This window comes from Lithobates pipiens, unplaced genomic scaffold (genome assembly GCF_037356315.1).
Source record: "Lithobates pipiens isolate NorthernLeopardFrog02 unplaced genomic scaffold, aLitPip1_a1.2 Scaffold_13, whole genome shotgun sequence".
NCBI classification, from domain to species: domain Eukaryota; kingdom Metazoa; phylum Chordata; class Amphibia; order Anura; family Ranidae; genus Lithobates; species Lithobates pipiens.
Window position 1 is genome coordinate 236,575,159 of NW_027507718.1, and position 12,612 is coordinate 236,587,770.

General features: G+C 43.9%; 1 long non-coding RNA gene across 2 annotated transcripts; it reads right to left on the reverse strand.

Annotated features, from left to right (window-relative positions):
• Positions 1-6,108: 6,108 nt before the first annotated feature.
• LOC143976083 (uncharacterized) lies at positions 6,109-11,267 on the reverse strand. 2 transcript variants are annotated; one of them, XR_013272499.1, is made up of 3 exons: positions 11,202-11,267; positions 6,473-6,618; positions 6,109-6,388 (listed from the first exon to the last, which is right to left on the reverse strand). It is a non-coding gene; the product is annotated as an uncharacterized LOC143976083 (long non-coding RNA). The 2 variants fall into 2 exon arrangements; XR_013272498.1 differs by having other exon boundaries at positions 11,146-11,231.
• Positions 11,268-12,612: the final 1,345 nt, after the last annotated feature.

The following is a 12,612-nucleotide window of genomic DNA, read 5'->3' on the forward strand; positions in this document are numbered from 1 at the left end:
GAAGAGATGAGTCTTGGGCTTCTTCCTGAAGACCAGATAGTTTTCCTCTGAGCGGATGTCTGCGGGTAGAGCATTCCATAGCCGTGGTCCTTGTACTGCGAACCTTCGCTCGCCTTTTAATTTGTAACGGGTCTTGGGGATGTGGAGGAGGTTCTGGTTAGTTGAGCGGAGAGTGCCACCTGGGGTGTAGTGCTTTATTTTGTCGCAGAGTTATTGTGGGGCTTTTCATTGTGCACATTTGTGAGTGAGGCAGAGGGCCTTGAATGTAACTCAATCCTTCATGGCTAGCCAATGTAGGGTCCTCAGGGACAGGGTGATTGATTCCCATGTTTTTTTTCCAGTTACCAGTCTGGCTGATGTGTTCTGGATGGGCGCTCACAATAGTGCCTTGAATTCAGCTTCCCATTTGTCCCGGTCGCCGTAGGAATTTGGACGGTTGTGTCTGCGTGAAGGGAGGACAGAATGAAAACACTCTTATTATCCGTCCACTTCAGAGCAAGCAAATTATTATATCTCAAGTACTCTCCCCCAGCCTAAGACGGGAATCTACAAGCCGCAGGAGTAAGCCCCGGTGATTAGATCACACAGTGCCACATGCACCAATTTGATGATCAAACAAGTGACTAAAAAGTGGCACGCTTGTGTAATAATTGTCCACATACAAGTGGTACTCCTTTCCCAATAAGGGTGACACCAAGTCCCACACAATCTTACCAGCACTCCCTATGTAGTCAGGGCAGTTCTCCGGCTCTACGTAACTATCTCTTCCCTCGTAATCCATAAAACCAGTGGCATAATTATAGGGGACACTGAGATCGCCATGGCGACTGAGCCCCTTGCTGCAGGGGGCTCTGTAATCTTAGAAAGGAGAACGGCAGGGGCGGCTGAGACAAGCTCACCGATTGTCAGCCGAACTGTAATCGGCACTGTGCAGGGAGCTCGTCACATTAACCTAAAGTGAAAGCAGGGTGTGTGCTGTGCTCTTTGTCTCCCCCTACAGTGCATTACCCAGCAGGAAGAGCTAAGGTAAAGGTCTGCCTTTTTTTTATAAGGCTATCTACTGTATGTGTGTATTCATTCATGTATATGTATGTATGTATGCATATGTATGTATGTGAGTATGCATGTGTTTATCAGTGGCGATGCGTCCATAAGGGCACACGGGCGCTGCCCCCCCTCTCCAGCCACCTCCTCTGTGACCAATGGATAGATTCATGCATAGTTAGATTCATGTATGTATGCACATTTTATGTATGCGCTTTTAATTCTGACTCCCTATATATGTAAAATCAGAACCGATTTTATTATTATTATTTTTTTGCTTGTTCATAGTACCAGCAAAAAAATGCTTTTCCTATGAAAAGCTTTTCAGAGGCATTTGACAGCTGGTAAAGAGGCAATATGTTGCATCCTGACCACCTATTTTAACCCCTTAAATGCATTATCACTGTGCTGCAATTGCATGCAATGCACACAGTTGCAGGGTGGTTGCAGTGCAGCCCCTTTCACCTAGGGGTGTACTTCAAGGGTGCCCTGACTGGAAATATTGAGAAACACTGACATAGAGGAACTGATCTCCCCCTCCATTTTCCTCCTGCAGCCGTGAATGCCTGTGGGAGGGAGAGGAGGAGAAGCGGGGGGGGGGGGGGGAGGAATGGAGAAATTGGTTCCTTTATATGCAGACACCCACTTGTGACTGAGCCCTAGTGTTCTGGCATTGGGCTTGGTGAAAAGAGCCCTGTCTGGGGTCGGGGCCCTCCATGGTTTCTTGCATCAGGGCCCTGAGTTACGCCACTGCATAAAACTATATGTGTAGCTTGTGGCCCTGTCACAGAGCTTTTACATCTTGACCCCATATCTGGCACACTTGCTGGGAAGATACTGTTTGAATGACAAGAGCACAGAAAACGTAATCAGGGACTCATCAACGAAGACAACATGATGGGCAGTAAACAAGGCTGCAAAACGTTGGTTGAAGTGCTTTATGAGGGGCCAAATTTTGTACAGCCAATCAAATTCAGGGTCAGCCCAAGGAGGACAGAGTTCATTATTGTTGAAATGCATGAACCCCAAGATCTGCTCGTATTGTGTCCTGGTCATGGAGGCAGAGAACACGGGTGTATGAGGTGTGAATTGGGTCAGTGGACCAATATGACCACAACTCGCTTTTTAGTTATGCCCATGAGGAGGGATAGGCCCAGGAAGGTCTTAAATTTGGAGAGAGTAATGTGTCTCAATTCTGGGTTGGCCAGTGAATGGGGGGGGGGGGGGGGTACGGGTGCTGCAGAATTGGTGGGTTCCCAATTACGAATGCAGCAGGAAGGGCACTATGGGCTCGACAGGCCTGTCTTTATCTTCTTCTTGGTGGCAGCGGGACACTACTCATGCTTGCCACCTCGCCAACTTGAACTGCATTTATGGGACTCGCCACGTCACCAAGTGTTACTGCAGTGCTGGATGTATGACCAGGATGTACTAGGCTACTGGTGCTTGCCAGTTCACCGGAAGGAATGGCGGTGCTAATACTGTCTCTCTGCTCCATACTAGGGACCTGTGGTTCTTGCACCTCAGCAACAGCAGAAGATTGGGGTCTGGTACGCCTGAACTTGGCAGGGACCACAACTCCGTCGTCAGAGCTATCTGTCAGGATGCCACTGCTGTCTACAGGTTAATATTCTGAGCCTGAATCTGACAGATGAACGACTTCCTCTTCACTATCTGTCATGCTCAGAAACGTGTAGGCCTCTTCACTAGTGTACCTTCGATTTGACATTTTGGTCTCTAAATTTACTGGTACACTAGTGAGACTCAAAGGTAAAAAAAAAAGCTTCTGACTGTTAGTGTTAATTTATAAATGCATAAATTCAAATGCTATCAAAAAAACTGTTAGCGATGGCAGGGATCAGGCCTGACTCTGCGAACGCTGCGGTTATGTGCGTTATGTTTTGTAAGTGACAGTGATCGATTGATACTGCACTTGGGTGGGCTGGGCTGGGCGGAGGGGCTAAACACAGGTGCTATTAGGTATCTGGGCTGATCCCGCTAACACTGCGTTTTTGGGAACCCTAAACTGCTGGGGACGCTAATATAGATCTGATCAGATATCGATCCGTTCAGACAGTATACCACTAAGGGAGGGGTATGGTGCGTGCGTGGGTGTTAGCGGTAATGGCACTGATCTGACGCTAAAACCTGATCGGGGGTGAAACCTTTATTGGGTAAAATACGGCAGGTGCCCCGACGCTGTAAAAAAAAAAAAACTAGCTAAACTGCATCACCGTGACACTTATACTGTGATCACATGTGACAGGGGGTCATCAAGGGATTAAACCTTTATGGGGGGGGTCCCCAGACCTATCTGGGTCTAAGACTAACTACCCTAGCACTAATTTTTGGCAGCGATAACAAAAAAAAAATCTGGATTGCTGCACTGGGTGACAGGTGGTAAAGGGGTTAACTGGGGGGGGGGGTGAATTGTGTGCCTACGTGACCCGGTGTCAGTGTAGTGTTGTGCAACTTACTCTTTGATGCTCTCTCTTCTCGGTCTGGAACGAAAAGGCCAACACAAGGAGAGATGACATCACTTCCCATCAGTGTTTGCAGTTACACAAACAGGGGAAGGATATCATTCTTCAAGAGTGATCACCAGGTCCAGGCCAGATTTCATTGGCCAGGGCCCAGGCATTGATCGGTTCCTGATCGAATCCCGTCGGTGTAGCATAACGGCGGTTCGCCTGCCTGTGCCATTCTGCCACAGTACAACTGCGGTGGATGGGACGGCAAGCGGTTAACCATAAAAATGTGTATACTCCAATGCTGCTTCTTCTGTTGTAAGAATCCCAAGCATTTTAAGAAGTGTGTCTGGATTCACAATAACAGTTTAATAGGTCCACTTTCAAAGTCTTTTCCTTAGTTGGAGTGAATCTTTTGAAGCAGTATGTAGATTAAAAAAATACCTCTGGTCTTTTGGAAAAGCTTATGCACAATGGGTGAAGTGACCAGTAGCCAAAATGATGTTCCCTTGTCCATGCTCATTGGGTTCTAAGCAAACAAAAAAAAAAAAAAAACACACACAACCACACACATATGCCAATTCCATGGGATCTTGATTTTGGAGATAACTCATTGGGGAAGCTCTAAAAGTTAGTCTTCTCTTGCAAACGAGAGGCAGTAACTTGCTGTTTCAGCCCTCATGCAGGACCAGCAGAGTTGGACTTGAAATGATTTAGAGGTTTTTTTATGGCCTAAGCCCTGGTTCACACTGAATGTTGCTTTGAAAGTATGCAACTTAACTTGAAGTGGCATATTTCAAAGCCACATGTCAGTACAACTTGGCTGACATCTGTGTGACTTCATGCAGAGAAGTCTATGCAAGTTGCACCTGAAATTCCCAAAAGATGAGCCAGAACTATTTTTTTCAAATTAGTGTGGCACCACAACATCAGTATTGCATACATTTTGAACAGTTCTATTGCTTACAATAAGGTGCGACTTGACCTGTCAAATCACACTGATGTGACCGTGGGCTTACGAGACCACGCTCATCACGTAAGGCCATTATAAATGGTACTTCAAGGAGAAATAGCTACCGCTTGGTATCACCTGTGGAGATCCTTTGGTAAACCAACGATTTTCAAAGCTGCAGCTGACCCGACTTTTTTAATCTGTTGAGTCCCTTCTGGGGAATTCGGTCAAAAGAAGCCCTAGACAACAGCTCTCTAGGACAAAGGAGACCTTCTGCCTGGCACTCCCTAAAGCAGGGGTGCCCAACCTTTTGAAGAGTGAGGGCCACTTAAGCGACTTGGTAACTGGTTGCGGGCCACAATGAGCGGAGAGGGCGGATGGCATGTCCGTATCCACTCTGCATTTGCAGAGCGGACACAGACACAGCCCACAATACTTTTTGGCGGATCATATTGGAGGTAGAACACAAGTCAGTTTATGTCTGCCACTACTTAGAGGTGAATGGAGGGTCCAATTGGTTGAACTGTCGGACTAACTGTGTGAAAGGGGTCCAAGGCTGCTTTCACACTGATGCACTATGGTTTACCCACACCATGTGTGCAATGCAGTGTACTTTTTGGTTTCCTGCAGTTTGCAATAGACTTCTATTATATTCTGCAGGTTTGGTGCACTTTCAGAAAGCTCACCAAACTCGCAGATAATAATAGAAGTCAATGGCTCAGGTAAACTGCTCTGCACCTGCGGATCAGTTTGAAAGCAGCCCAGTAACCACTGCAGAACAGATATGCCCATATATACACTGTGATTTTAGTAATAAACTGACCTTTATTAACAGTATTCTTTCTATTCTATCCCAGAGCTGGAGGTCGCAGGCCACATCAGAGGGCTCCGCAGGCCACTGGTTGGGCACCTCTGCCCTAAAGCCTCTTTCAAAAACTAGGCAGATTTCAATCTCTTAAGCCTCATACACATGATCGGACAAACTTTCCTGTGGATTTTTGTTGTCTGATCTTTTGCATTGGTTCTGAGCATGCCTGTTTGCACTTTGTACAAAAGCCCTATGGTTTTCTGTACACACGATCAGACTTTGCACCATCTGACTTTTGTTGCCAGAAAGTTTGTCCATTCGCACAGCCAACAAAAGTCCGATGAAAACCGAAAAAGTTTGTCCGATGGAGCGTACACACAGTCGGATGTTGCTCCAAAACAGCTAATTTGCATGTTTGTTGTCAAAAAGTCTGATTGTGTTTGGGCCTTTACTTGAGTTAGATTAGGGTGGAGATTCAGAACACCTGCAGCAGTGATCCCAAAAGGATTCAGGCTCTGCTGATTTGACTTGATGTTCAGCTCAGACACAGCATTTGGATCCCCTCTGGGGCTGATGTCAGTTGAGTCCATTCTTTTTCAAAGAATTCACCGTGTATCATTTGGACAGAGCATTGGCATAGCCGTTTCCAAACTCTGGACTTGTAACTGTTGTGTTGCACTGCTTTTTTTTTTTTTTTTTTTATTATATATAAACACTGCAATGCCTTTGTAATGGGTCTTGTGGTGCATCCTTCCTTTTTAACACTTGAACATGCTTTGTTTAAAGGAAGCATCATTTAAGGAAAAAACACGCACCCATTCAATAAAGACCAAGAGTTGTAGCAAAGTGTATATTTATTTCTCATAATGGCTTTCTATGTTTAAAACCCAAGCACAGAAAACCAAAGCAACAAAAGGGAAACAAAAATAAACCAAAAAATTATTAAAGGCAAAAACAAAAGTGGGTATGCTGGACCCGGGAGTCTCCTTAATGAGAAGTTCCTCAAAATTCCCCACAAAATGCTCTCTCCTTGGGTCCCATGTTGATTGTGGGCTCTGCACTTGTCTCCTTGTGTGGTGCATTGGCATGCTTCCTTCCTCATCGTTGCCCTTTGTTCTGTAAAAAAATATAATATAATATATATATCCCCCATTTTATGCTAAAATGGCTGTCACAAAATTCCTAGCCAAGTTCACTTACTGACAAAGCTCTATGGTAGTTCATTAGAACACAAGCTAGGCAAAGTAGATGCAGGTATGGCGTTTTCTGGATCCAACACCTCTGTGCTGCTCCTGTCTGAGCCCTATGGTCCTTGATGCTTCTCCATTGTATATTTAGTGCTTTAACTGAAAACAATAAAAATTAAAAATTGGGGGAAGATTAGGATATCTTTATGCATTTACAGGTTTCCTGCTACTGGTCATTTTTATGCATCTAAGCATTGAGGGCTGCCTGGGTAAAGAGGGAAAGATACCTTGAGAATTTTGGCAAAGTTGTACCTTTTCCAGATTGCTTGGAGGTAATTTATGGAAAATGTACAAGAATAAATGCCACTGTGTGGAGGGAACAAGTACTTTTAAGTGTAAGAATTTTAAACGACAAGAATAATTTTGCTTTGGTCCTGCTGGCAGTTGTGGGTGCAGATTACCACTTCACCTCTATCAACATGGGGTCTTCCAGAAGCAGTAGTAATTCTTTTCATCTCTAAGGATTCAAAATTTGCCCATTGATTATCAACCACAGATTCAAAAAGCATAGGCCATGACTAAATTATAGTCTTTTGCATGCTAGTCTCAGATTGAAAACCATTAGGTTACTAAAGTTAGGAAAATTCTCATGACAGAATACAACTTTGGAAGGGAAGCAATTTATTGTATGCTCTCATTTCCAAGCATGCATGGTCTTGGGAACACAATTTTTCCCTGTACAAAAATTCTATGGAAAGCATTCATTCCGTTATCGTACAAGAGAATTTCCACGTTTGTCCCTTTGGATATTTTCTCATAAACCGCTCTCAAAAGCATACTAAAATCAGATTATCATTGTTGAATGTATTCTTTTGAAAGCATCCACTGAAAAACAGTACGCAAGAAAACCTTCAAGTTTTTGCTCATGTTAATCAGAGGAATTCTCCTCTTGTCATGTGGCAATTGCAGACTTTTAGGCTCTGGGATATTTCTGTAGCCTCCATCACTGGCTGTATAGGTGCTTCCACCAGGGCAAGGGTCTCCTAAGGCTGGGTTCTCACTTACCAATTGGACGTGGATTTCTCTGCATCCATTTTGCATGTCAGGAGATTGTGCCCGGCTCTCAATGGAGCTGGTTCACACATCTCTAGAGTGGCTCTGGAGCAAATTGCAAAGGAGTTCTGAGTGTCTTCTGGTCCGAAATCAGCCACAAATTCACCTGAAGACAGTGAACAGGAATGCACCGCATCCCTCCTGTGAGCCGCTCCATAATGCAGTGTTAACCCAGCCTAAAACAGTTGTCCATGGCATCTTTAAACATGGTACACTGGACAAGCTAGGGGCACAGGTACCAGCATAGGATTAATCCAGGGCACTCACCATTTCCCCTGCAGGTCTACACTTAAGGAGCCCTGTCTTCACAAGGGCTTTCAGAGAATCCACTCCCCCCCCCGCCCCACAGGGGGCCACTGCTCTGGACATGTATAGCACCCTACTGGTCCACAAGGCATTATGTTATGTCACAAGGTCTCAGTACACAGGGTCCAGTGCCCACCAGTAGCCTTATAGGCTGTTGGAAACAGGTTTCTCCAATTATAAAAGCTGCAGAACATGGATCCAGATAACAGTTTTATAATCCCTGCTAGAACCTTTGAGAAACTATTTTTTTCATGCAGAGAGCTGCACAAACATGGCCATCACCTTAAGCCCAGGTTCACACTGCTGCAGGTTAGAAATCATGCAAGTTCAGCTGAACTCACACAATTTCAAACCGGCAATGCATTTAGACTTCCAGGGCAATTTGACAGACATCTGTGTGGGTTCCTGCGCAGATGTCTATTCAAATCACCCCCGAAGTCACCAAAAGCACAGGAACTACTTTTGGGAATCGGTGCAGCGACGCACAGATTCAGATGGTGCCATTGCCGGCAATAGTCACCAATTTGGCATGTCAAATCACATGCCAAATTGGCCCAATGTGAACGTGGTCTAAGACGCAAAAAAATAAAAATAAAATAAAAAAAAATAAAAAAAAGGGGGTGGGGTGCTAAGAGGATCATTCTGGCCTGTCTTTTTGCCAGTGTCCAATCACCTGACCTGGGTGCCAGCATGACCCCATTATGAATTTGAAGATGCTCTGTATGCCGGGATGTACAAGATAGATATTTATGCACCTTTTGTTCGATAGCACATAGTTTAGGAGTAGTAGTCTGCCACTAGATTGAAAATTCAGTTTGGAAGTATATAAAGTACAATATGAAATTGCAAGTTAAAAGCAGTTAAAACCCCAACGTTATATAGCAGCTTACCAATTAGATGTGATGGCAGCATTAGTTTGCCTTTTTAAGGCTCTTATTTTCACCTGATGATCTGACCAGTCAGTGTGTTGCATTCAAAAGAGCAATGCTATTCTGCAGATGTAGCAATTAGCATGATAAGAAACCATTTAACACTGATGGGTGCTTTCAATTTATGTAAAACCTTTATCCCAAAAGGAAAAAAAGCATTTGCTGTAACGGTTTATAAAAGTGTCAATGGGAATGCAGCTTCAATTTGCCAGTGTGGCTAAATCTGCTAGTACATTCAACATACCCTCCCCCCCTGATTACCAATGCTGCTGTCCAAAGGTGCCCTCTGTACTCCTTCATTCAGAGTGGGGACACTACTACAGGAGGTGTGTTACTGGCCAGATCACCAGCTGAAAACAGGGAGGGGGGGAAGGGGAAAACCAAAATGCAGCCACCACATCTAATGATTGCCAAGCTGCAATGCATTATGATTTTTGGTTTCAGGTTCAATATTACTTTAAAGAGGATGGCTACCTGGGAAAAAAAAATAAAAAATTAAAAGCCAGAAGCTACAAATACTGCAGCTGCTGACTTAATAAGTGGACACTTACCTGTTCCAGGGTCCAGCAATGTCGGCAGCAGATCTCGTCTCTCGGCTGCCCCCGCCGCCATTCCTCGGTCAGGGAATCGGAACGTGAAGCGTTGTGGCTTCACTGCCCGGTTCCCTACTGCACGAGTCGTGCTGCGTGTCTCCACTGGCCCCCCGCTGTGTCCTGGCATCTAGCTATTCCCGGAAGTGGGTGTAGATACCTGTATTATACAGGTATCTGCACCGCCCTCCTCCCTGAAAGGTGCCAATTGTGGCACCGGAGGGGGGGGGGGGTTCTGAATTAGCGGAACTTCCACTTGAGGGTGGAATTCCGCTTTAAGGATCACCATAATTCTCAGAGAAGAGCATTTTTCCCCTAACAAAACAATGTAGAAAAAAAAAAAAAAAAAAAAAAAAAAAGATAAAAGTTCGATATCTGGTAACAGAACATTTTGAAAGCTACCATTCCAATATAACCCATTATATTTATAGCATAGAAGATTTATTTCCTATAATTATGTTAGAAATGTATGTATTGTTCACTGTCTCAATTACCAGATGATTATATAAACAAATTTGTAAATGTGCATATGTACCTAGCTGGATTTAACCACTTCATCCCCGGAAGATTTTACACCCTTCTTGACCAGGCCACTTTTTACAATTTGACACTACGTCGCTTTAACTGACAATTGCACGTTCATGCAATGCTGTACCCAAACAAAATTTGCATTTTAATTTTTTTTTGGTGGTATTTGATCACCTCTGCACGACAATTTAGAAAAAAATATTTTTACTACAATAAAATAGCCCCAAAAATGCTTTTAAAAAACAAATTTTTTGATCAGTTTAGGCCAACATGCGTTCTTCTACATATTCTACAAAAAACAGCACAATAAGCGTATATTGATTGGTTTATGTAAAAGTTATAGCGTCTACAAAATATGGGAAAGATTTATGGCTTTTTTTTTTGACTAGTAATTGCAGTGATCTGCGTTTTTTTTTTAGAGGTACTGCAATGGACAAAATCGGACACTTTTGACATATTTGTGGGACCATTGATATTTATACAGCGATCAGTGCTATAAACCTGCACCGATTACTGTGTAAATGTCACTGGCAGGGAAGGGGTTAACTTTAGGAGGCCATCAAGGGGTTAAATGTGTGTGCCCACTGTATGGGGGATAGGACTGACTGGACAGGGATTTGTCTGTTCACACACACATCCCTGTGCTGGCTCTAGTGCACACGCATCAGGTCCCCTGCCCTCTGGTGGCTCTTAAAAGGGAACCTCTATATATATATATATATATATATATATATATATATATATATATATACGGGATTTTGCACAGCAGTGCCATTGTGCTGGTTAAAGCGTACACTTAGCCCAAAAAATTTTTTTATTAATATAATAATGGTAGTTTTGTACAGAGGTGGGAAAGGTTAAACCGTTTTTTTGACCATCTGTGTCCCGTGCAGAAAGAGGGAATATATAAAAAAAAAAAAAAAAAAAAAAAAAAAAAAAGAAGGAGGAGGGGGTATATAATAAAAAAGTGGAAACTAAAGAAAATTGTATAGTTTGTATCCAGCTTAAGTGAGGGGACTACCCTCCTATACAACTGTGAACAGAACAGGTATCCCTACTGGAAGATATAGCCTCACGTCTTGTTCTTATAGCACTAAACCAGAAAACTTTTTGCCTTTACAAACACTTTAGGTAAAGAAAGATTACAAGAAATAAAACAGGGCATAGATACGATCATTATTTCAAATACTTTGCTGGCTCTCTTTCAGACTGTGACTTACCTCCTAGACGAGGGGAAAAAAAACAAAACAGTAATAGATAAAAACAATTGTCTTACTAGCTCAAAGCAAACTGTTGTTTCTGCATGGAGGAAGCACATTATAAGATTTGCAGAGATAAAAAGGGAGCTTAATTAATGAGCAGTTGATGAGCATGCTCAATGACCCCCATGCAAATTGTCTGCAGGTATGGAATGCAATACAATATGCTCAACATAATATATACTCTACAAGATAATCCTACTGCCATAGTCAATTCTTATCCCTCCTGTGCACTTAAAGGCTAGTTTAAAGAGGAAGTAAACCCTGATGGGTTTACTTCCTCTTTTTTTCCCTGCAAAGGTAAAGCATAATGGACTACTATGCATCGCATAGTAGCTCATTATGTGTCACTTACCTGACACAGGAGCCAGCGAAGTCGCCGCTGTCACCTGTAGTCCGCCGCATCCATCTTGGTTGTGGCGTCTCTCGCAGCTCCGACGAATGACAGCGGAGAAGCCGCGATGACGTCACTCCCGCGCATGCGCACGGGAGTCGCGTCTCGGAGCTCCGACGCTGCCATTCGCCGGAGCCGCGATGACGTCACTCCCGCGCATGCGCACGGGAGTAGACAAATTTGGCAAATCCATTCTTGGACTTGCCGCATTTAGTGCGCCTGCGCGCCGCTGTCTACGGCGCATGCGCCGTAGACAGCGGTGCCCATTTTCGGGCAAATATCTCCTAAACCATATAGGTTTAGGAGATATTACTTGGACCTACAGGTAAGCCTTAATCTAGGCTTACCTGTAGGTCAAAGTTGTTTGGAAGGGTTTACTTCCATTTTAACCTATGTTTAAAAAATAATAAAGGCACATGTTTAAATAAATGTGCCTTAATTATTATTTTAAGAGCCTGCTGAACTCCCATATTTCTAACCCACAGCAATGTGAACCTAGGCTCAGAGCTGGAGGAAGTGTCAATAGACTACGAGGGAGCTGATCAGTGTGCTGGTAGTGGATTGAGTACTACAAACTGTCTGCTGTGGTGGAAGATTGCTGTGAATGTATGACCCAGCTGTGTGGGCGCTGATTTGAAATGTGGCAGCGGCTGCGTGGGGGGGAGAGAGAACCCTTGCCTGCTGTCATAGAGTGGGGGACTCTGCGGGTGATGGGAGGGTAGTTCGTTACACTCCAAATACGGGTGTAATATGTAACATGTTGCTAGAGGTAAACATATCCTTTAAACTGGCCATAGATGATTTTTTTTTTTCTGTTCAGCCGGTTGAGCAAAAGAAACAGATTCCTTCATCCACGCAAATGAGGCGAATGGAGGAATCCCCCATACTGGGACATTGTATTCTGATAGTGGAACAAGCCCTGTCAGAATACACTGATCAGAGACTGCAGGGAAATGCGTTACAATAGCACAACAGGGTAACAAGGATATAAGGGTTTTGCTCCTCTTTAAAGCAGTAGTAAACCACAATTTATT